This window comes from Olea europaea, unplaced genomic scaffold, assembly GCF_002742605.1.
Source record: "Olea europaea var. sylvestris unplaced genomic scaffold, O_europaea_v1 scaffold2004, whole genome shotgun sequence".
Taxonomy (NCBI): domain Eukaryota; kingdom Viridiplantae; phylum Streptophyta; class Magnoliopsida; order Lamiales; family Oleaceae; genus Olea; species Olea europaea.
Genome location: NW_019237919.1, coordinates 82,860 through 107,197, shown reverse-complemented (window position 1 = coordinate 107,197; position 24,338 = coordinate 82,860). Strand labels below are relative to the sequence as shown.

Sequence of the window (24,338 nt, the reverse complement as noted above, 5' to 3'; positions counted from 1 at the left end):
GATCAACAATAATTTAAACAAAATAACCACAAAAGGCAAAACCAAAACGTAATTAATAGATATTTTAGTGGCCTTTGTTTCCCTTCAAAATATTTTTTATTGATCTTTTTTATTGCCATTTTTATACTAATCCAACATCTTGTCAAGGCTAGATAGAAATTATGGACGGGTGGGTCAGATTTTCCAGTAAAATTTAGCAACCATACTCTGGAGTGGTGATAAGCAGCCCCCACAGCTTGAGCTTGTTGGGCACTCAATTGTAAGAATGCTTCAATGGGAACTTAAAACTAAGTCAAGTGTAGCTCACTTCCAATGTCATGATAGTTTTACTGAAGTTCATTTCTTATCATGTAAAACATTTCTTTATGTTTTTGAGCTCCTTTTCAAGCTGTGCTATGGATCTCTATGATCCATATGGAGGAATGATGGCAGCTTATGGACAGCCTTCGATATGTGCATGAGTGGTAACTTGTGTTTTAAATGCAGTGGTTCATTTCTTATTTTCTTCTCTTCATTATTAAATTGTCACAAGGGAAGTACCTACTTTCTTATAGGTGGGGAGTATGGCTGCCCAGATTCTTGTTTCCATTGCCGTTTAATGTAGTTAGCCCTTCTTTTTGGGAGAACTTCATAATATGTTGTACTTTAAGTTGAGGAATTATAAAAAGACGTCATCGTAGCATGGAGCAGCACCTTAAGTAAGGCTCAGAAATGGGCACTGGTGTGGGGAGTTATCTTCGCTAGACTACTTCTACCAGACACACTTGCTATAAAAGTTGATTGCACATGGATTAAAACGAGTGCAGAAAGTTGTAAAGAAGACTACTGAAAATGATAAAAAATCCCTTTATTAAAGGGTAGAAAAACTGAATAATAATACTATAGAGGGGAAAAAACTTGGACAAAATCTAGGCAGTTCTTCGAAAACTCAATACCCCTTGTACTATTCTTGAGACAAAAATGCCAAATTACTTGGGTAGACAAAAATTGCTCTCATGCTCCTTATGTTTCATGTAAAGAAAATATGCATCAAACTAAAGTTTTTATGATGTTTCTTTAACTTTTGTGTTCTTTTTGCCTCTTAGAAAGAGGTTATTCTTACTTATTTCGATCCATAGTGGTTCTCAATTGAATTTTGTTGCTAGATGTTGAGATTAATGTTTGTCCAGTATATGTGATGATTTGATTCATAATTTTGCTTACTGAATAGTTGCAATTATATAAACATAATATTGATGGCTTAGTTTCTGATATATAGGCTAAAATCAAACAATGTAAATGTTATACATAATGAGCAAGTATTGGAAGAGAGAAGAAATGCACTGCTCGCTCTTAAGTCGGAGGAAAGGAAGGTCAATTTGGGCAACGAACTGAAATCCATGCAACTTTTGTCCAACAAGAACGATGAAGAAGTCTTTATCAAATTGGTGAGCCTATTGTTTTGTTAATGCTAAATTTAGTTGGGTCATGTAGAGTTTAAGTGTATTGATTTCATTGTTGTGAGGTTTTAAGAAGTTTTAAGATGTTGCAAATTTTTTGTTATATGATCTCGAAATTGATATAAATATGGTATATTTTCTTTATAATAATTTGTTTATTTTCAGCATCTCTTCTTCTATTCAACTTGATATTTTCAATTAATAATTATATAAATTTCAATCAACATTCCTAAATGCTGCTATCTCCGACTTCTTCAACAATATTTAAAACTCTACAATTTATACGCTAATAAAAACCGAATAAATATAAAACCCGTGCAACACACGTGACAACGACTAGTTTTAGAGTGATGCTATGTGTAAAAAAAAGTTCGATAGATTTCCTGTAGATACACACTTATGATAAAAATAAAGAAAAAAGCAACCATAAAGTTTTGCGAACGTACACTACACCAAAAACAGGTTTTCGCAACGGGCAATAAACGTTGCTAAAGGCCTACGGCAACGTTCAGGCGTCTGTTGCAAACCTTGACGTTGCTGTTGAGGGTTAAGATATGGCAACGTTCAATGAACGTTGCCGTAAAGGTTTATGACAATGTTCTTTGAACGTTGCGAATAAGAGATACGGCAACGTTCAATGAATGTTGCCGTATCCCTTATTCGCAACATTAATTGAACGTTGCCGTAGGTCATTTACAAATTTTTATTTTATTGTTATTTTTCCTATTTGTATAGCTATTTACCAAATCAACGACAAAATAAAAAATAAAATAAAATTGGCTTGCATAAAATTGATATTATTTTATTAATCAATAGACAAAACACATCATTATAATAAATTGAAGAAATTTTTTTATTAGCATATTGCCCATCAAATAAACATCTTACATTCCTCTCAAACAAAAGAAAATTAACTAGTGCAAGGCCTTCTTTAGGCTGCAACTCAAAAAAACCTAAATCTACACCAGCAAGTTTAAAGGCTTCCTCGGCATTTAGAGTTTCTCCTGTAGGTCCAACAGCCTTAGAATTAGGCCACCCTATCAACGTACCAGCAATGTAGGACAACAGAACAAGATCACCTGAGGCTGAGATCGTGCCAAGGAGGGGTAAGCACAACGTGATGTTGTCGTTAAGAAACTTGGTTATAGCTTCCAAAATTTCGAATCTGAATGTGGTAGTGTGACAAGACTCTGTTCCATTCTCAAAAATTCCAGCATTCAAGAACCTGTCATATTCAATCATAATGCCAATAATTAGAATTTCACAATTCAATTTAATAGCTGCAGAATCTTGTGCAATGTCTGCCAATAAAATCAAAGAGACAATATTTTCTTATTAACATAAAAGAAAAACTAAATTTTTAGTTTTCTTATCAAAAAACAATGGATGCATCCATTCGTAAATATTGAATTGGTTTCAATCAAGATGGCCTCAACTTCTTAAGTGTTTTGCAACTATTAAATATCATTACAAAGACAAGGCATCCACTAAATGAGCTCCTTAAATTCAATAAGCTATAAACAGGAGCACCAGAATTTGTAGTGAAAAATGGGGAATTGTAGGCACTTGAAGCACGGTACTGAATCAAAATAATAAAGTAATAAAATCGCCATAGATAAAAATAGAAAAATACAGTAATTTCAAATCATTTCAGAGTCAGACCAACAACCAAACTTCCAATGATCCACCAATAATGTAAGCGAGGCTTGTGATTTACTGAAAAGACAAGAAATAAATATTACAACATGTCATTTTAAATAATTTCTTACTTTGATATATACAGCTTAAAAAAAGAGTTAGCATGACATTCACGGAGAATTTATTCCTCCAAACAAATCGTATCCACTAGGCAAAGCAATTGCTATGAATCTAAAGGAATGTCCACGTGTAAAAGTTACATACCAACAAAGTTATCGATGAAGGTATCGTTCTTTAAGGGATAAGGCTCACCAGGAACTGAAACATAATAGATAAACCAAAAACAAAAATACATCACAGCCTCGTTCAAATCTTAAGTTACGTAGATAGATTACAGTGCAAAGTGCCTAGTAAAATTGAAGGTTTTTTACTATAATGACATCCAATTTTGGTATCATGTACTCTCAAGTGGTTGGTTCCAAATAACATATTATTACATCGTTGATCAGGATAATAGGAGGTTCATTGATAAACTACCCTATATTAGCCTACATATATTTGTAACAGAGGTGATTCTTTCTATTTGATTGGGAACCAATAGGACACAATTCGGGCAACAAAATTGTATTAGTCGATTTCAAAAGAGAAAATGTCACAAATACTTGCTCCAATTGATCATTTCCATTTGTGCCAACAATTAAACAACGTAAACTACTTAACCAAACTCTAAACCCAAACGGTAATATTCCCTCAAATCTTGTTTCAAAAACAGGAACACAAGTTCCTTGCACCAACCAAAACCTTTGTAAACCATTTTGAGCAACACACTAATTAATCATTCACAATAACTTTCCACTTCACCAAATTCAAAAAATGGTTTATGTGAATTTAATTGAGTAAATAAATACAAATTTATTGGCAATGGAGAAAACCATTAAATCAACTTCATATTCGCAAAATAACTCAACCACCAATCACAATAATAATAATAAATAAATAAAGCCAAAGCATTAGTGGAAGAAATAATTACCTGAAAATGGGGTGGCAGAAAAAGTTCAAACTGCTTGAGGCTTTTGAAATTGGCGAGACAAACTGATATTTGTAGACAACAGTACACTTCGAATGAGTTTCATTTCACCTATTAATTAATCATCAAACAACATATTGCATTAAAGAATTCGTTTTTTCTAATTCTAAATATATGAAATCAGTAAACAAAAATGAACTTTTGGTTTACTATAAACAAATTTACACATAAACAAATTTATGCATACTGTAAACAAGAATTCATCTTTTCTAAATATTTAAAAACAGTAAATGTTCACGAAATAATTCTTTCGATTTAAAACTACCGCAAGTGTACGGATCGTGACAAGTAATAAAGTGGATTTTTAAAAGTCCGAATATCGTCCCACAGAGATTGAGTAGTTCAATTCTATATAATCTAGCCTTAACCAAGTCTAATTGAATGAAAATATGGTCCAAATGCAAAAAGCCCTAATTTCAATTAAAAACCCTAATTTCTCAATTAGGAACCCTAACCTCGAAATTTCTCTAATCAAATGACTCAAACACTCAAGTAAATGAAATTATGTAAATTCAAAAGCTAATTTATGGAAACGAATCAAAATAAAGTCACTAGGATCACGAATCCCCAATTGAAGCTATAAAAAACCCTAATTTCAAAAAATCAATGACCCGATGAAAATTTGCCAATTCAATGTTCCTAAATCTATCCAACATATTCTCTCGCTATATATTAGACCTATTCTTGCACACCACCAGCCTATATCTCTATGGATGATGCAAATATACAAGAATGTATGTAGTTTTGTGAACAATTAGAAAATTGCATAAAGCATAGAGGTATATCTCTATCCCCTATCGGACCCTATGTTGATTTACACCTTATCGAACCTATTCCAATTCTCTCGAATGTAAGAAATAAGTCATCAACACTCACACAATCATTGGCCACTAATTGCAGAAAAAAATCAATGCACATACACCAATCAAATTGTCCAAACGAGTCTTTATATTAAAATCATGAAATATGGAATTAAAACAACAAACAATGGTTCATCGATCACCTAGTGAATTGAAAACATAGCCTAGAATATTCATAATTACAGAATAAAAAATGAAATTAATAAATTGAAAGAATAACACCCGTATGAAAATTTCTTGAAATCTTAAATAAAACCTTGAAAACCCGCTTGAATTCTTGTGGAATCGGCTTCAAGATTGTGTTTCTTGCCTCCAAAAGTTGTAATTTTCTTCTCTGTGGACGTTCTACCCTATTTCTGATGAATTTTGATTTTTATATCATGTCCTCACGGAACCCCGAAAGACTTTCAATAAAAAACGCAAGTTCAGAATTTTTTTTTTTTATAGTCATGCGGCCGCATGGTTTTAAACCATGCAATTGCATGGTTCAAGTGAAATGGCCCATGGAATCCCTGCAACCTTCTGTGCGGCTGCATGGCACAGTTTTGTGCGGCCGCAGGTTGTAACTTTCAACTTTGCTGTTTTGGTCCTGAACTTTGTTTTCTCTTTTCTTGATCTCTTTTCTTTCTTTCCTTTGTTCCATCATCAAATATTGACCCCTAATTGACGTTTGGGTCAATCAATTCCTTGATCACTTGCTCGGCTCATCTTTTGATTAATTACAATTTAGTCCTTCATCTTTCACATTTTTTCAATTCAGTCCAATATTACTTCTTTCTTCCTCCGATCATCTTGTATCATCCTCAAGCTCATACTTGGCACATTTTTATTCTCATTCTGTACTTTAGCTCAACTTTCCAATATTTGTACCTTTGATCCCCAAACTATCGCTTCGTTCCGTTTTGGTCCTTTTTCGGCTCTTTTCTTCTGAATTCCATCTTTTCCATAGAAACACCTGCATTGCATGAATTTAATGAGATTAAGTTATAATTCAACTACTTTGTCCATGTTTAAGTCATGTTTGTGAGCTAAATAAGTGTGTAAAAACACACTTATCAAATCCCTCAAACTTAAACTATTGTTTGTCTTCAAACAATGTAGTGACTTAATGCTAAACAAACATGGTTTAATAGCTTGCCGTGTCTCAGGATTGGAACTTGGTAATAATAATAGAAACAATATCAAAAGTGCGATAATTGAATCAACCTTTACTCATCAAATGCAATACTCAACGTGTGTGTGAACTCATGCCAACATATCAAGCTTATGATTAGTTTATTCGTGACCCATAGTGGTCAAATTTATCCTTACATCACTCGAGAGATGCACAACCCCCAAATGTATTCTTTTCACTCAATTACTCCGGGGTGTATTCTAAGGATAGGAGTTTAAACAATTTTAATCCTTATCCTCTATTAGTTTGAATAGATTTTACCATTACAAGTTCACATATCAACAAGTAGAGACTCTCCTTAATTTGATTGCTTCAACCTTTAGGATTAAACTAAGCTACTTGCCTCGCATCAAAGTTATAGTTTTATCAACCAAATGTCCAACAAGGGCTTTTTTTTTTGTGTGTGTCATCTTCTCATTTTCTTTCTATATAACCCATGTAACGAGCTTTAGGCGATGACTCCCAAACCAGTTGACTTCAGGGCACCAGGTTTTAAACCCTTGCAGTCTTATTCACTCGAGTTATAAAGGCTCGATAAGATGACTTTTTATCAATTTCTTCCTTTTCTTGCTTTCTATATAACCCTTGTAATGAGCTTTAGGCCGATGACTCCCAAACCAATTGGATTTAGGGCACCAGGTTTTAAACCCTTACAGACTTACTTGCTCGAGTCATAAAGGCTTTTGAGAGAAGTGATGATTTTCCAATTTTTATTTTATGCCCCTTCTTTGTTTTTCTAGACATTTGACTTCCAAAACCATTCTCAACTTAATGTTTTCACCTATTTCTCACCTTCCGGGTCTAAACAATCCACACAATATAATTTCATGCATGGAGCCCCCACTTATCTCCATGTTTCCCTATAATGGCTCAACCATCTCCAAACTATCTCAAAGTGGTATTACGGGTTAATTTTATAGAGCGTTGTTCTAGGTTTCTCCTACTTTATTCTAGAATTCCAATCAATAACTTACCACATGAAGCATGAGTGGCATGCAAAAGAATGTCAAGCAATTCATCAACAAGTATTAGCAAATTAAATCCTGCACTAAATCCACAGTTTCTAGCTTATACATGTCCAATAATCACATCATAGCCGGTATGGCTATCAAATCCACACAAGCATGCAAAAGTTCATCAAGACTCACTCATCAAGCATGCATCATGTAAAAACTTATCAAAATTAACAATGGATTGTGAATATGCAAAATAATTACATGCCAAATATTTGTTTGAAATTATGCTACCATCCCCCAAACTTATACAATACATTGTCCTCAATGTAAAATATAAAGTTAAAATGGCAGAATTTAAAACATGGACACAACTTGGCAATAAGAGATTAACAAAAGCTTCGAGAGAGAAAAGTCTCAATTCAATTCATCAAAGTCTTAATAAAAATACAATGAAAGAAATAACCTATTTATACTAAAAACCTAAAATATAAGATATGGAAAAATGTAATTAAATCTCCTAAAAATATAAAGTTACCAAAAAACTATGAATTCTATTGGAAATAAAATTTCTCATGAAAGGAAATATTTTCTTCCAAATTTATTTATATGGGGCCCACTCCAAATCATATCATCTATGGTTTGAATTCTGTTAGTGTACACTCAATTTTTTAATTGCATCTTTGAAAAATTCCTTGATGCAACTGTCAATGTGACTTGTAATTAGGGATGAAAATTTTTTGCATCCCACAATCATTTTTCTAGCTCATATACTAAATTGTCTAATGACCTTAATCTGGCATTCTTCCGGCCTTTCTTTTGGCATTGTCTCTAATTTTTAATTTGGATAGTTATATGGTAGAAGTAAGACAATTTCTTGTCTAAATATATAGTGAGCTATTATCATTGTATATTATAACGAAAACTAGTTTTTTGTCATGCATGTGAATTGGTTGCGTTAGATTACGTGGGAATTCTATGATTTTATTTTGGAAAACGGTCAAAAGATTTAATCCTCAATAATGAGCATAAGTGACATTTTAAAAGAGGTTTAAATGCAACTCTTGTGAATAATAGTGATTTTATTATTATTACTATTATTATTAAATAATTAATTTGACATTTAATTATTTTAAATTTTATATGAGTCCTCATAATTTTAAGCTATTAAAATGAATGTAGATGAATGATGAATTTGGGCTATATTCTATATTTGCTAAAATTTCACGTGATTGTGTTTAATCTAAACAATATTTCTTGTGAGGAATATTTGATATACTGTATTTGGAAATTAATTTATAGTCTAATTAAATTTTGACACGATGTTTTGGTAATTCGGAGTACAAAATTGAAAGTATTTTGTATCCAAGGTTTATTTTATTACTATGAAGGCATTTTACTTAGATTAATATAATTAATCCATATTTGATACTTTATGGTTATGCTAATTTTTATTGTTTAATATTTTGCGATACATGAGTATCATTGTGTTCAATTATGTTGTCCAAGTGGCAGTGTTTAAAATCCTTGGAATGTGGAGGCATTAAAAATTTCGAATATGTAGTGCATCCATGATTAGTCACAAGTACTATAAAACTGACATTTTGAGTAAAGTGTACATATTGAAGTTGAATATTGCAAGTGAAGTGAAAAAGCTCAATGGATGTATCTGTCCAATTGTGATACTAGAAGTCAACATAAAAAAATTCATGAAGTTATCATATTATAATTAAATATGTGATATTGACATTTTTTGAAAAGTTCTTAAGCCCCCGTTTGAGCCACATTATTGTAAAAATGAGAATGAAAAATATAGTGGTTATGAGCCCCACACAAGAGAGAAAAAGTCAAATATGGTGGCTTGATGTAATGGATAATGATCATATTTTTCATTTTAATGAGGATCAAACAGGGCCTAAGTGACTTTGCAGGTGTACGGGAAGAGTAGCAAATTGATGGTACCAATTTATTGTCTAAGATGGACATAAATAAGTTGTAGTTTGAGATAGACATACATAAATCATCGATGGGGATGTGCTTAAACCCATAAGAGAGTCATCTTTGGGAATAACCCAATCTTTGTAATTGGAGATCTCATGGAGAAGGTCCAATGTGGTAGAAACAACCCATAATACGTGACTTGTAATAGCATTATTTTATTTGTGCTCATCCGTATGGTGATAGTAATAATAATAAAATATAATGTTAGGAAGGGTTTAACCCTGAATGAGTATCGATGCGAGAAGTCTCGCGAGGTGTGGGTTATATACACCCTTGGAGGACTCACCTATGTAAGAGTAGCCATGAGGCCATGGCTATGAAATTGGGCTATGCTTTAGAGACTCTTGCTAGAATCAAGATTAGAGTGCAAGGCCATTAAGACCGCCACCTGCTATGAAGTACAGCCTAAATCGATACTGTGTGTGGGACAATTAAAGTTTGATCAAAGGTACCTAATTTAAGAAATTCCATTATGGCTCCCTCAAATGGAAATTTTTATCACTAAGTGAGGTTTAAATCCAAAAATACCTATACCTATTACACAATATAACGTTGCCATATGTGTATGTGTGTGTGAAAGTTTAAAATTTATGTGGGATTGTTGTAACATAAATTATGTTTCAAACTTTTAAAATTAGAACTCATAATTTCATAATATAACTTATATTGTAATTGAGATCATTCTCATTATTACGAGGGTTAAGCTTGACACTATAAAAGGAAGTCAATTTTTATAGTTTGATGCAACGACTTGAAATACTATCATTTTTTCAATTTTATGCTATATTCATATTATTTTGACAACTTGATGAGAGACTCGTTCTTTATCTCCCGATGGTCGTGCTCGTAGAAGAAGAATTGGTTGTGAGTCATTTGAGTTTTATCTTGAAGCTATGTAGTACCGAAAGTTCCAGCACTAAGGGGAGACAACATGACTTTAAGACAACGTCCTTGACTTGACTCCCTAAAGTTAACATTCTAACCTTCTTCTTATTGTTGAATTATAATATTTTATGTTGTTATAATATTATTATAATTATGTTATTTATATTTATTAGATAATATGTTTATCTACACACAAATCACCCAATTTCCTCAACATATTCCACATGAAGAGAATGGAATTTCAAGCTTGTTCACGTGTTATTTCCATGTTGGACCCCAATTTACATAACCAAAACAAACTTCGTGGGCCAACTGCTAGCAGCCCAACATGTATAAGTTGGTTAAGAACATTGCTAAGGAGAGCGTTGGTGATTTCACTTTGTCACCAATTTCAGTGGATACACTATGTTCAGTTGCTAGTGTTGGACTCATAGAGTATAGGTACAGTGGTGTCACTAATGTCTAGAATGCTTTAGGGGATGTTGAAGGTGATAGTTCTAGCAAAGGGTCTTTTGATCCAGCATGTAGTATGGTTACTGTTACAGGGTGTGCTTCGACCTTGTTTGGTCAACAGTAATTCCTCGATGGAATTTTGGGAACCCGGGATCTAGGTTCGGATGTCGCTTGTGGACGCGCGTGCAGAGGATGATGGTTTAGTGATGGAGAGTTGTAATTGCTGTGTAAGCCACTTGACCCATACCGATGACCATGAGGGATGAACGCGCCCTCACATGAGATGAGTGGTCTTGCATAAATCAAGAAATCTCCATCCCCAAGTGTGTGCACGCGGTCATACTTGCAATCACTCTCGCGATTCGTATAGCATAACCCATTGGACTAAAACCCAAGCACCAAATTGTACTTGGAGGATAGGTTTAAAAGCCTTTCACCCTTCCGAACTATACTGGATAAACCAGGCCACGTAGGCCTTGTCCTGGACGTGGCCCTGTTTGTCTATTGGAGGAGTCACCGGGTACGTGGCCCTGTCCAAGAAGATTTATTTTCGTCCTTCAACGTGGAAAAAATATCCTACATTTTCCCTTCAAAATATAAAATTTCAATGTTACAAATGTATGTCCAATTATATCTAATCAAATTTTTAGCACTAATTTATCATTGATCCGAAAATGCTTTTGCAAAACCAAATAAACTATGAATATCTGCTCAAAAAGTAGAACATTTCTGACTGTAAACTTACAACAATTAGGGTGCATTTGATTATAAGCATGGAGGAAAATGAATTCTAGGTAATTGATTGCCTAGAGCTTATTTATATTGAATTTTATAATTAAATATGTTTTATTGATTTAGTTTTCAATTTAAAAAATATTATATTGTCTATTTTTTATTTAGTTGAGAGAGAATGGATAGATAAAAGAGAGAAAAGGAGAGTAATTACCCGAGAAATAAAAAGCACATCTCTTTAAAGAAAATATTTTCTTTGTTTTTGAAGAAAATATGGTCACGTGACAAGAAGTTCGAAAATATTTTTCGTAGAAAAAAATGTAAATCAAACACCCCAAAAGTGAGAATTTCGATTGAAAAAATGACATTTTTTTTTATGAAAAATAAAGTCAATCAAACACATTCTTAGTTATCAAGGCTCACCTGAATATTTGATTATAGTTGATTAAAAATCAATTTTACGAACTCATTTCCAAAAATCAATTTCATCTGGAGATGAACTTGTATGCATCAATGAATCCATGTTTTTAGTGTAGACTTTTTTCTATTCTATGTTTTAGTCTAACTAGAATCTCAATTCCTTCAATACTATCAATTTTGTAACACCTCCACTTATGTAAAATACTAAGAACATGCAAACCTATGGCATATGTACTCAAAAGATGTTTCATAGGTATAATTGAAAATATTTTGACTTTCCTTTTCTTCCTTTCTCCCTGTTTGATTTTCATTTTTCTGAAAATTCATTTTTTTAAAACTCATTTTTGATCACACATTTTTTAATAAAATAATATTACATGTAAATCCAAAATTTTTCTTTAATTCTGAACCACATATTCTCCATCAATCTACTATTCCAAATGCATTATTTCCCACAAAATGGGGATCAAACAAAGGCTTTATAGTTTATACCTGCCAATATAATCTAATCTACCATAAAAAACATGTCATCACAATATATATCATCAAGAAGGTATAAATCTCATCCCATTAAAAACAATGGTTACACGAACTACTATATTTAAAATTACTAAATTAGAATCTCACAAGACTACACAAAGCTACAAAGATAATTCAACTCGTTAACAAACTAAACAATCATACCCGATTCCCTAGACATTGAGTTTAAATGAAATTTCCCACATTGATAGAATGATGGCTTTATTTTTAGAATTCTTATCCTGAAGTTACGTAAAGAAAATTGGCAAGCTTTTGCATCATTGTTATTGAACAAACTAGAGTTTCAAACCCTATTCAGTTAGTAGTATTATGGAGATAAACATTGTCAAATCAAAGATATTGAGTGGTTCCTGTTGGAAAATTACACTGATATTGTGCATATTATATTCACAAAAATCACGCCATTTATTTGCGTGAAATCAAAATGCAATTTTGACTTACCGAAATGAATTTGAGAAGTCAAATCAATCATTTACTAAATATGAACGTATGAATATGGATTCATCCCTTTCAATTTTTGAACGAAAGCAAGTCATTCTTTGGATCGAATCTCGCAAAAACATATAATAATATTAATCATTTTCTGAAATCAAAGCATAGTTAAAAAAATCGGAAATGAAGGAAAAAAGGAGATGCAAATGATGCGATCGATCGAGGCAAGTGTTTGACACTTTCTCCTTAAGATGAATTTGTCCCGCATCGGTGGTAATAGTTCTCTAGTAATCATCTCCCAAGATGCAATGATCACATCAAGCCATAGGAGTAATCCAAATGGCTTTGACCAACGAACTCGAACGGAGTTCCCTCTCTATCATGACCATGATTTTGATGCAAAATGAAATCACTTCTATAAAGTGTTTTATGCAACATGACATGAAAGAATAATTTATATGATGTTCAAAATAAATATCCAAATGGTCCTATATATAGGAGTTAAAGGATGGTAGGTGAAGGGACACACCCCAAATTTTAATTTCCTTCAAATAGGACCGAATTTCTCATTCATATACAAATTGGTCCTCAACCAATTTCCAACAATTCCCCACTTGAATGGAATTTCCACATAATGCAGACACCGAAAAGCACTGCATCAGTTAAGGTGGCTTCTGGCTTTGAACATTCCTTAGAGAAATACCATCGGATTTACTAGCTAATTGGTGAACGCGATGTTCTCGAACCATCAACCGTTGGTGTGAACCAAGACAATAATACTCACACAATGTCTCCCATAAATCTTTCATGGTTTTCATGACTTGGTTCATTTTGGCCCTGAATCCATCTTGGTTGTGTAAGTATTTAGAGAATTCAAGCCTTGAATAATTCTCATTGAAGCGGCCCCACTTCACAATTACATAGGTGATCTCCTATTAAGAGTATTATGCCCTGCTCCACTTGACTTAATCAAGATATAGGAATCTCTAAATGCTTATTTTAACCTCCAACCACTATGCGGAAATCACTTTGATATCATAGGAATGATTTAGGAAATTAGTTTCATAAGTGCTTTATGGAATCCTCATAACCTTTGAACCAAGATTTTGGGATCTCCAGTCAACATGGTAGGGTTACCATCATAAGGAGTTTTACTCAGTAGGATTAATCTCATTCCCTTCGATATGCAGTATACTTGATCTTTTGGTAAACATATATAAATAGATCCAGAAGTTTACACTAATGAGATCAACTGCTTTCAAATTTAGCTAGCCAATGATCGATTCATTTGATAGATACACATTATCACCAACTAAGAAATCCTCTCATGAAGCTACATGCTTCTCATTAGCTTTATCTACAGCTTTATCAATTCCAAATAATGTTGGAGGACTTCTATCAAATCGTTACACTAGTCTATCATATTTACTAGTAGATTTCATAAATGGGTCTTCAATATTATCATTAAAGGATTGCAATGCATTTGAACTTCATGAATATTCTCTAATATTCCAATTGTTCTTGTATATCCAAATAACCATCATGATCAACTTTCATCCCATTTCATCCACTTTAGGCTTAGTGTATATCATAGCATCACAATATCCTTCAAATACCACAGGATATCTTGTGAAATGTAATCCATAGGTTATGGTATATTTCAAATACCTAAGGACCTGTGTCAATGCCACCAAATAATCATGGCCTGGATTACTCGTGAATCTAATAAATTTATTCACAGCAAAGCATTATCCTATCGAGTGCAGTTCTTAATATACATTATAATGCCAATTACTTGTGAATATCTCAGTTGTGACATACTTTCACCCTTATTTTGACCAAGTGTAGACTTGTGTCAATAGGGTTTTTCAACATAATAAGATTGGGAAAGTACAATTCCTTTTCATGTTCTAGAGATTTTTATCTCTAGTATCACATCTGCTACACCCATGTCTTTCATGTCATAATGCTTCGTAAGCATTTTCCTGGTGTTTAGCACCACTTCGTGACTATTGCCCATCACTAATATATTGTCTACATATAGACACACAATCACATAGGCATCTAGTATATTTTCCACGTTTACACAATTGTTACATTCATTTATTTTGAACTTATTTGACAACATCGTTTTGTCAAAATTTTGGTGCCATTGCTTAGGAGATTGTTTCAATCCATATAAGGACTTAACATATTTACAAACTTTATGACTTTCACTTGGAGACACCTTCAGATTGTTCCATGTGTATCTCTTCTTCTAACTCACCGTTTATGAATCTCGATTTCACATCCATTCAGTGAATTTCAAGGTTATGTATTGCCGTAGTTGCAATTAGTAACCTTATCGAAGTGATTCTAGTCACGGTGAGTAGGTAAAGAAGTCAAATCCTTTTTCTTGACTATATTCTTTGGCAACCAATCTAGCCTTATAGTTGTCAATGAATCCATCCAATTTTAATCTATTTACACCCTAAAGGCTTATTTTCGGGAGATGTATCTACCGATTTCCATGTATGATTTTGCATTATGGAATCTATCTCACTATTGATAGCCTTCCTTCAATGTGGTGCCTTAGGAGTAGACATTGCTTCTTCAGAAGTCTTTTCGTCATTTTTTACCATATAGCCCTATTACTGCGCCTTGGTTCTTTCTCATTTGAAGACCCGTTTGTAGTTTCATATGTTCTTTTATTCAAACTTACATTTTCCTTACCTTTACAAGGAAACACATTCTCAAAGAATATCATATTACTTGATTCAATTATTGTACCCTCGTGTACATTCGATTTGTGGATGAGGGAACACTATGCACTACTATTATTGGCGTATCCAATAAATATGCAATCAATCTTTTTGGGACCAATCTTTATTTGTTTAGGCTTAGGAACATCAATCTTTGCCAAACACCCCCACACTTTTAAGTATTGGTAGGAAGGAAGATGACATTTCCATAACTCATATGGAGTTTCTTCTATTTCTCGAGAGGTACAGGAAAGTATAACTTTAAATTAAGTTATCCCCACAATTCCTAAATTAGGAATATATGTGCAAGTAGTAGTATTGCACCCACACGTCTTGAACTTTTCACATAAGTTTACAAGTATTTATGATAATCCCCACATTTTTTGGTTATTCTTGAACTTAGAGTTTATCGACTCTTTCAGAGTTCAATCCATTTATCCATATCAAATGCTCTAGTGGTTGTTAACTTACACAGATGGAAAGCATTTGCCATTCAAAATTGTACTTAAATCAACCTTATTAATTTGAAAATCCAAATTAAATCAAGGTCATCATATAGACCAATAATGCTTTCAAGGCATATATCAATTTAATTGGTTCTACGATTGAAGCATCTTCAGACATGTGCAACTTTCACATTTGTGACATTTCACAAATAATATTATTCACGTCCAATAATAAAGCATATACTCACCTTATTCTCCATATTCATATTTGAAAGAATAAATCAACCATAGATTGACAAGTTGTGCTTTCAAAGTCACAACCTTACAAAAGGACATACCTCTTGAAATTAATCCTAGAATATTTCATAATATTCTTCACAATTTTTGCATAACATAGTTTTTATCCTTTACAAATGAACGTCATTTTACAATCATTATTTTTAGGGATATCTAGCACCACTATCAACTATAGATACCATTTGTGCTCTATAAACTATTTTCATATCCCAATAATTGGGCAAACAATTTCCACTTTAAAATAATTAGGACAAAACCACATTTTGTCATATTCTGATGCAACTATAATTTTGCATAAATCATCTCATTTAATTTCATAGAATTAATTGAGGCTATCATCATTAATCAAGGTTTGTATAATTTTCAAACCAAAATTCAAGGACATATACCGGATTTACAACTTCATACCGTATATGTCACTTACCTGATTGACCATACCGCACATGCAATTTACCGTATATGCGACCTACTGTATATGCTGCTTACCATTTATGCAACTTACCGTATATGTCACTTACCATATATGCAACCTACCATATTTGCATCTTACTGTATTTGCAGCCTATCCTATTTGTTGTTTACTGTATTGTAGCCTACCGCATTTATTGCTTACCATATTTACAGTTTAATGTATATGCATATACTGGATTTGCATATACTAACCAAAAGTCTATCCGAAATCCAAACTCTTGTATGTATTCACCAAATAAATTCACTACTTGGAATTCATGTTTATACAAATGAATAATAATATCACATTCCATATCTGCTTTTGTATTTTATTCTAATGAAAATTTGCGATTCTTTAAGGAATTTACCATCAAATAAAACTGCCATAAGCCAATTCATGCTTTCCAATCAAAAGCCACCACAAAGTATTTTCATTGCATTCAAAATGGAAATCATATTATTCCAATTTCTACATTAGCATTAGCATTATAACAGTCGGCTACTTTAAATTGAGGCAGTTACAAAATTTTCAAGGAGACATCAAAACGTATCCCCAACACATGCAATAAAGGACCCTTTCATGCTATTGACAGTGATGGACGTTTCAAATGTACGTGCACAACCATATTCATTAAAATGATGGCATCGACCCATGAACATTAACCAATATTAATTTGTATGAATAAACAATTATGCACAATCATAAATGTTCAGAGTATGACCAAAGTCATCGGTTTAGTTGTCAATGTATGCATTTAATATATATTCTTTGGCCATTTTTTTTTTAAACATTCAACTATGGCAACAATTGGAAAAGATACACACTAGTGCATGAGATTGTTATTTTCTTCAACAAAACACATGCATTAATTACACAATAGTAGTTGGCAACTAGGCAATTGGCTGAACATACAAATTCATTCCAATCAGAACATATTCAATATTATTTTGATGGAAAGAAAGCATCATGTAAAGTGTACAAGGCACCATTAAATTCACAATTTGTCATCTTAAGCACGTACAAAACTGTTCCATTGTGAAATCAAGGAGGTTACTGAAACTTAAAAGCAAATAAACACACTATTCCATAATAATTCAGCAAGGTATTCTAGTGTTCACAAACTGATTGTTACCCAAATTAATTATGGTTTAAAATTTTGGTGTAGTTTTTCAATCCAAAGAATATATATATATATATAAACTCATTCACAGGCTGCAATTAACCTTTTGGCCCAAACATCTTTTGACATTGGACAAACACTCATACGACGGAGAAGGTGCTAGAAATAAATTGCCAATTTCGGCAAATGAAATATCTTTGAACATGAATATAGGATGCACGAAAATATAAAATTCATCTTAAGATTGTTAGAAAATTACACTGATATAATGCACATTATATTCACAAAAATCATGCCGTTTATTTGCGTGAAATCAAAACGTAATTTTGACTTATCGAAATGAATTTGAGAAGTCAAATCAATCATTTACTGAATCTGAACGTATGAATATTGATTCATCCCTTTCAGTTCTTGAACCAAAGCAAGTCATTCTTTGGATCGAATCTCGTAGAAACATACAATGACGGTAATCATTTTCTGAAATCAAAGCATAATTAAAGAAATCGAAAATGAAGGAAAAAAAAGGAGAAGCAAATGATGCGATCGGCCGAAGCAAGTGTTTGACACTTTCTCCTTAAGATGAATTTGCCCCGTGTCAGTGCAACAGTTCTCCGGCAATCATCTCCCAAGATGCAACGACCATGTCAAGCTATAGTAGCACTCCAAATGGCTTCGACCAGTGAACTCGAACGGAGTTCTCTCTCTATTATAACCATGATTTTGATGTAAAATGAAATCACTTCTATAAAATGTTTTATGCAACATGACATGAAAGAATAATTTATATTATGTTCAAAATAAATATCCAAATGGTCCTATATTTAGGAGTTGAAGGGTGGTAGGTAAAGGGACACACCCCAAATTTTAATTTTCTTCAAATAGGACTGAATTTCTCATTCATATGCAAATTGGTCCTCAAGTTCCTTGGTAAGTTCGAACTAGCAATGTAACTCCCATTTCGACTCCAAGAAAGATACTGAGCCCAATTCCAACCCCAGCTCTTACTTCAACATTAAACCATGATAACTCTCCATCTTCACCTTCCGAATACTCCATTCCTAGATATAGGTTGCAATAATCTTCTTCCGGTTTGTAATTTTGGTAATGTTCTGCCTGCAGAATGAATCAAGGACAAATAGCATGATGCATAATGCAAAATAAAAAGGGAAACTCTTGAACGATGTAAACTGATCCGATGTGAACTTGCATCAGATTAATGTTACATGTTGCATTGGAGTAGAAAATGTGATTTCTTGGAATAGAAAAAGCAAAAAATTATCAATAAAATGTTCTGTTTGAAAAACTTATAGATACCATTGGCCCCGGTATCTACATAGTTGTATAAATGGAAAGTGGAAAAGAAAAGCTAAGCATACTGGTTGGGCATATCAAGCTCCAAATTCAAAAGAAAATGAGTTAACATAATGCTCGACAGGACAATTTATTTATTTATAGAAATATTCATTCTTCTATGCTCTATGAACAATTGTATATTTAGCTCAAGTTCTCGAACATGCAATAAATCGAAGATTAGCACATAAAAGAAGCCTTTCATACAAGTGAATGAATCAATTCACACTATTTTGTATCATCTATGTAAGATCCTGTTGAAATAAATATCATACGAAAAAAAAGTAATGTACTGTAATGTTCTTGTACTTTGAAATATGTGCTGGCCAGGCCTCATACTGTCTGAACAGTCAAGGATAAGTTTTATTTTCCATCAAAATTTCCCAGATAAGAAATTTTTGAATGCCTACCTGCATTGCAAGCCCAAATGAAACTTCTTAGTTTCCAATGGCCTCTTATTTGGTATCGACTCAAGCATTCGTTTCCTTGTTTGCTTCCTCATATGACAAAGTTGCACGATTTTCTCAACATAATCGGACTACCCAATAAACAATCAGCAACATAGACTTCAATACTAGGGAAAGATGATGACTTCAAGCTAGTGTTTTGATTTCTTTACAAAAATCTCGAGCCTGCGAGTATATCGAATTCACAAGCCATGCTCCATATTCGTCCTTGATTTCTCGATTCTCCAATAAACCCATTGCTATGACACAATTCTAGTATTCTAGACAATACAAGAACATCCTTATGGAAAACTTCGAATTTCACATTGTCCGTCATTCTAATTCTATCGGTACTAATAAATGTAACTTTTTTGGATTTCTTAGCTTCCCTATCTTGTTTAAGAAGGGTTGATACACCATCCGAATATATTCTAGTTCTCACACCATTAAAATTTAGAGGGGTATTACGATTCAATGGAACATGGTTTAATGTAAGATGCTTAGGAGTCGAATCATCATCAATCACACATTTGCTAATTCTAATGTATAAGTCTTAAATCAAGCCAAAGTAGAGATGCTTTCATGCCTGGCTAGTAAGAGGAGTGCCTATTTTTAGCCATTCCATTTTCTTTCAAATCTTCATCAGAATTCTCCATATTTATCATTGAAATCAACATTTCCTCTTTATTTAAGTCCATTTGATATTGGATAGCATGGATGGCCGCTTACGATGATGAGCAAAGTGAGGCGTTACACACCTGCGCTGGATCATCAGCCCCCATGAGAGCTTTATGTCTATGCTAGGCCATCGACCCAGTGAGCAATCTACGATTACACTAGACCGTCGACCCCCACGAGCGTTCTACCTCTATACTAGGCCGTCGACCCCCATGAGCGCTCTATGACTAAGTTAGACCATTGACTCCCATGAGTGCTCTATCTATATGCTAGATGGTCGACTCCCATGAGCGCTTTACATCTACGCCTGACCATTGGCCAGCATGAGATTGCCTAAACAGTCAATCCAACACTTAACTAAAAAATCATTGATGAATTGATGAGATTCATGTAACGGCTATCACGGGTACAACCAACTAACAGGAAGTTGAAAATCCCCCATTCAGAACGTGGTATAGTGGAAAAGGCTACGTCGGACACGTGGCACCATAATCTCCTAGCACTCACCTAGCTTCAGGCACCTATAAATACATCCAAGACAAAATAGGTATCTCTCAGAGAAAAACTTTATCTATTCGAATTCCATCTTTCTTTTTCCTAACACCGTACACTGATTCTCATGCCGAAGATGGAGAAGAAAGCCCCGCCCTCATTTTCAGGTAACACTCGTTCAACGGAGTGGCAGTGCCTTGCGCCACTAGGTGGACATGCATGTATTGTTTCATGATTATTGGGCTGGACATCATCGGTCAATAGTCGATCGGCCTTGGTCGACCGTCGACTGACGATCTCCTCCTCTAACGCGTCAGAGGACACACTTATCCTCTCATTTTTGCTCTCATTGAAAGAGGAAGTGATGATAGTTTTATACATGATAAAAAAAGAGAGGGAAAAGATAGACAAATTCAAAACAAGAGATTGGAATAATAGAAGGGAGATAAATTACCTCAATTGGAAGAGTACCTAGAAGATGGAGAGGAGGAAAATTGAATTGAGAGACGGGCTCCACCCCTTTTTATAGACCAAATTTTTGGGGAAATTTTTTTCTTCAAAACCAAGCCCATTGATTGTATACAGTAGTTTGGTTGCCCGGCTTGACTTGAATTGCTCGACTCACTTATATAGAACCAATTATTTGCAAAAGATGTTTACAAAAATTTGAGAGAATGAAGACACTACCCCTTACCGAAAAACATCGATAAAGGGTAGGGGCTAGTGATATTGGATAGCATAGATAGCCACCTAAGATGATGAGCAAAGTAAGGCGTTACACGCCTGCGCTGGATCGTTAGCCACCATGAGCACTCTACGTCTACGCTAGACCATCAATCCCCAAGAGTGCTCTACGTCTATACTAGACTGTTAATCTTCACTAGTGCTCTAACTCTATGCTAGACTATCGATCCCATGAGTGCTCTATGACTATGCTATACCATCGACCCTTACGAGCGCTCTACTTCTACGCTAAATTGTCGACCCCATGAGTGGTCTACATCTATGCCATACCATCGACTCTTACGAGCGCTCTACTTTTACACTAGATTGTCGACCCTATGAGTTGTCTACGTGTATGCCAGATTGTTGGCCAGCATGAGATTACCTACAGGATCAATCCAACACTTAGCCATAAAATTGTTGATGAATTGATGAGATTCACGTAATGGCTATCACAAGTATAAACAAATGATGGGAAATTGAAGATCCTTCACTCAGAATGTAGGGATAGTGGAAAAGGCTACTTAGGATATGTGGCACCATAACCACCCAACACTTACCTGGCTTCAGGCACCTATAAATACACCCAAGGTGAAACAGGTATCTCTCAGAGAAAAACTTAAGCTATTCGAATTCCATCTTTGTTTTTCCTAACACTGATTCTCACACGGAAGGTAAAATGAGAGAGGAAGCCCTGCTGTCATTTTTTAGGTAACACTCATTCAACGAAGTGGTAGGAATGCCTTGCACCACTAGGTGGACACAGAGATACTATTTCATGACTACTTCACCATTGGGTCTCAATTGAGGATAAATCCCATAAAAGCAAGACACACATCAGTCAAGATAATCTATATTAATGGTTTCACACATTTAATAAATAATTTTCCACTAAAAAAAATTTAACTCCACAAGAAGGGAACAGAGATAACCATTTACAGATGAGGTGAAGGATGATATACATGAAAGAAAAAAAATTGAAAGAGATGAGTAGAATAAGAAAAATTGGAAGTGCTTATGCGAATTGGTGAAATTATTAGAAGCAAGGAGTAACAAAATCAGTGAATTTGGAACAAAAAATAGACAACAAATTAAATACAGAAACAGAGAAAATTACTAGCAATTTGTGGGTTTAGCAAACAATGTAGTAACCTTGAAGAAAAGTTTCTAGATATACTATGTTTCTTGAATATGATTCAAACATAAAAAAGGTCATTATTGCACCACAAAAGTAATGATCAAATGTCAGAAGAGAGATGAAAACAAATTACGAAAAAATTCTGAGCACCAACTATTACAGTATATCTTATCCAGCAACGTCACAAAGATAAAACTCTCCCTCCCCCATCCATATATATGCATAATTTATGAACATGTGATATGAATCAAGGCACGTCAACAACCAAGACAACTCAAGCGTCAAACACGGGAATGATCCGTTGATCATCGAAGGTGGACCGATGATGCGACCGAGAGCAAAATAAGTGAAACAAGCGATGGGATTGCTCATTCAAGAAACTATTGATCGAACCATGTTCGGGACTCAAAATGGGACAAGTTTCGTGTTCGGGTCGAAGGCCGAAACTAAATGGATCAATGCGTTACAAGCAGCCGAAGAAGAGAGTGGACCGTATAACCATGCGACAGCACGGTGTGACCGCACGACATGAGGCCGAGAATTCAATGACCGAAATTTTATTACCATGCGGTAGCACGAGTTATAACCATGCGACAGCATGGTTGATTTCTGGGCGCAATTTTCCTTTTTTCCGCGTTTTTCCTTATTTTACTGGAATTTCATTCTTAATCAAACTACTACCATATTGGACGAATATTTTAGGAATTTTGTTAGATTATTAAAATTATATTTCCTTTTGACTTCTATTCGAGGATTAGTATAAATAGGAGAATATTTTTCATTGTAAGGACTTTTGACTTTTTGCTTGAATAATATTATAGAGAGAGAATTTGTTCTTTCGATTTCTTGTTCTTCTTGAACAATCTTGGAACTTATCAAGATTCAATTTCTTGTGGCGTTCTAAACAATCGGATTGTGGGTTCTTTTAATTGTAATCAAGGGGTTTTAGGTTCTTCGCTAATCTAGGGTCTCTTGGTTCAATTCTTGGGGTTCAAGATCCAAAACCGGGTTAGTATTGGCTTCTTGGGTTCCGCATCAATCTCGTTGTAGGTTTCGTAGTTTCTATTGCTACGAGGTTCACATCAGTTGGTATCAGAGCTTTGGCTCCAATTTAATCAGGTTATATCCTTTGTTTTCTATTTTTTTTCAATTCCTTGTGTTCTTGTGCCCAGAAGGTTTTCTTGATCCTTTGATCTAAAAGTTTCATAAAAAATCTTCAAAATCCGTTTCTGGGCTCAATTTTCGCCCAAATCAGTTTTCGTTTTCTTTGTTGGTTTTGTTATTGATTTCCAGATTTGAAAAAAAATTACTGTTCATCTGTACGGTAAAAAAAATAAAATTGTTAAATATTATTGATCCGTCAAATACCAACTTTTATTATTCAATATCGTTTCTAAATTACTTGGACACATTGAATCATTCCATTCCTTCAATTCAAGTCAAGTTTTAAAAGTTTTCTTTGAGTCCTTTATTACAATTATTGAGTCCCATCCGCTTTGGGAAATTCTCCACAAATTGATTGATTGATTGAGTTCATTGATTATTCTTAGAAGCAATTGTTAAAAAAATTGAGTGATAAAAGGTAGAGAGGTGAGCTTAATAGAGGGTAAAAGCCCTTGTATGTTTTCGAGTGACTTTTGGTGAGGCAGTAAAATAAAATTTTTAGTGTTAGGATGTCAAAAAGGGCAGAATCAAACTCAAGCCGACAAGGCAATAATAACAATGCATCGGAGGATTTGGTGCAGAGCTTTGAGAGGGCGTTTGGAGATGTGAGAGATAGGTTGGAGAAGCAGGAGGCTTGGATGAATATATTAGATACATCGGTGGCTAATCTTAGTCGGG

General features: G+C 34.0%; 1 pseudogene; it reads right to left on the bottom strand.

Annotated features, from left to right (window-relative positions):
• Nucleotides 1-1,886: 1,886 nt before the first annotated feature.
• Nucleotides 1,887-20,049, bottom strand: LOC111379565 (annotated as a pseudogene).
• Between the last annotated feature and the right edge of the window lie 4,289 nt (nt 20,050-24,338).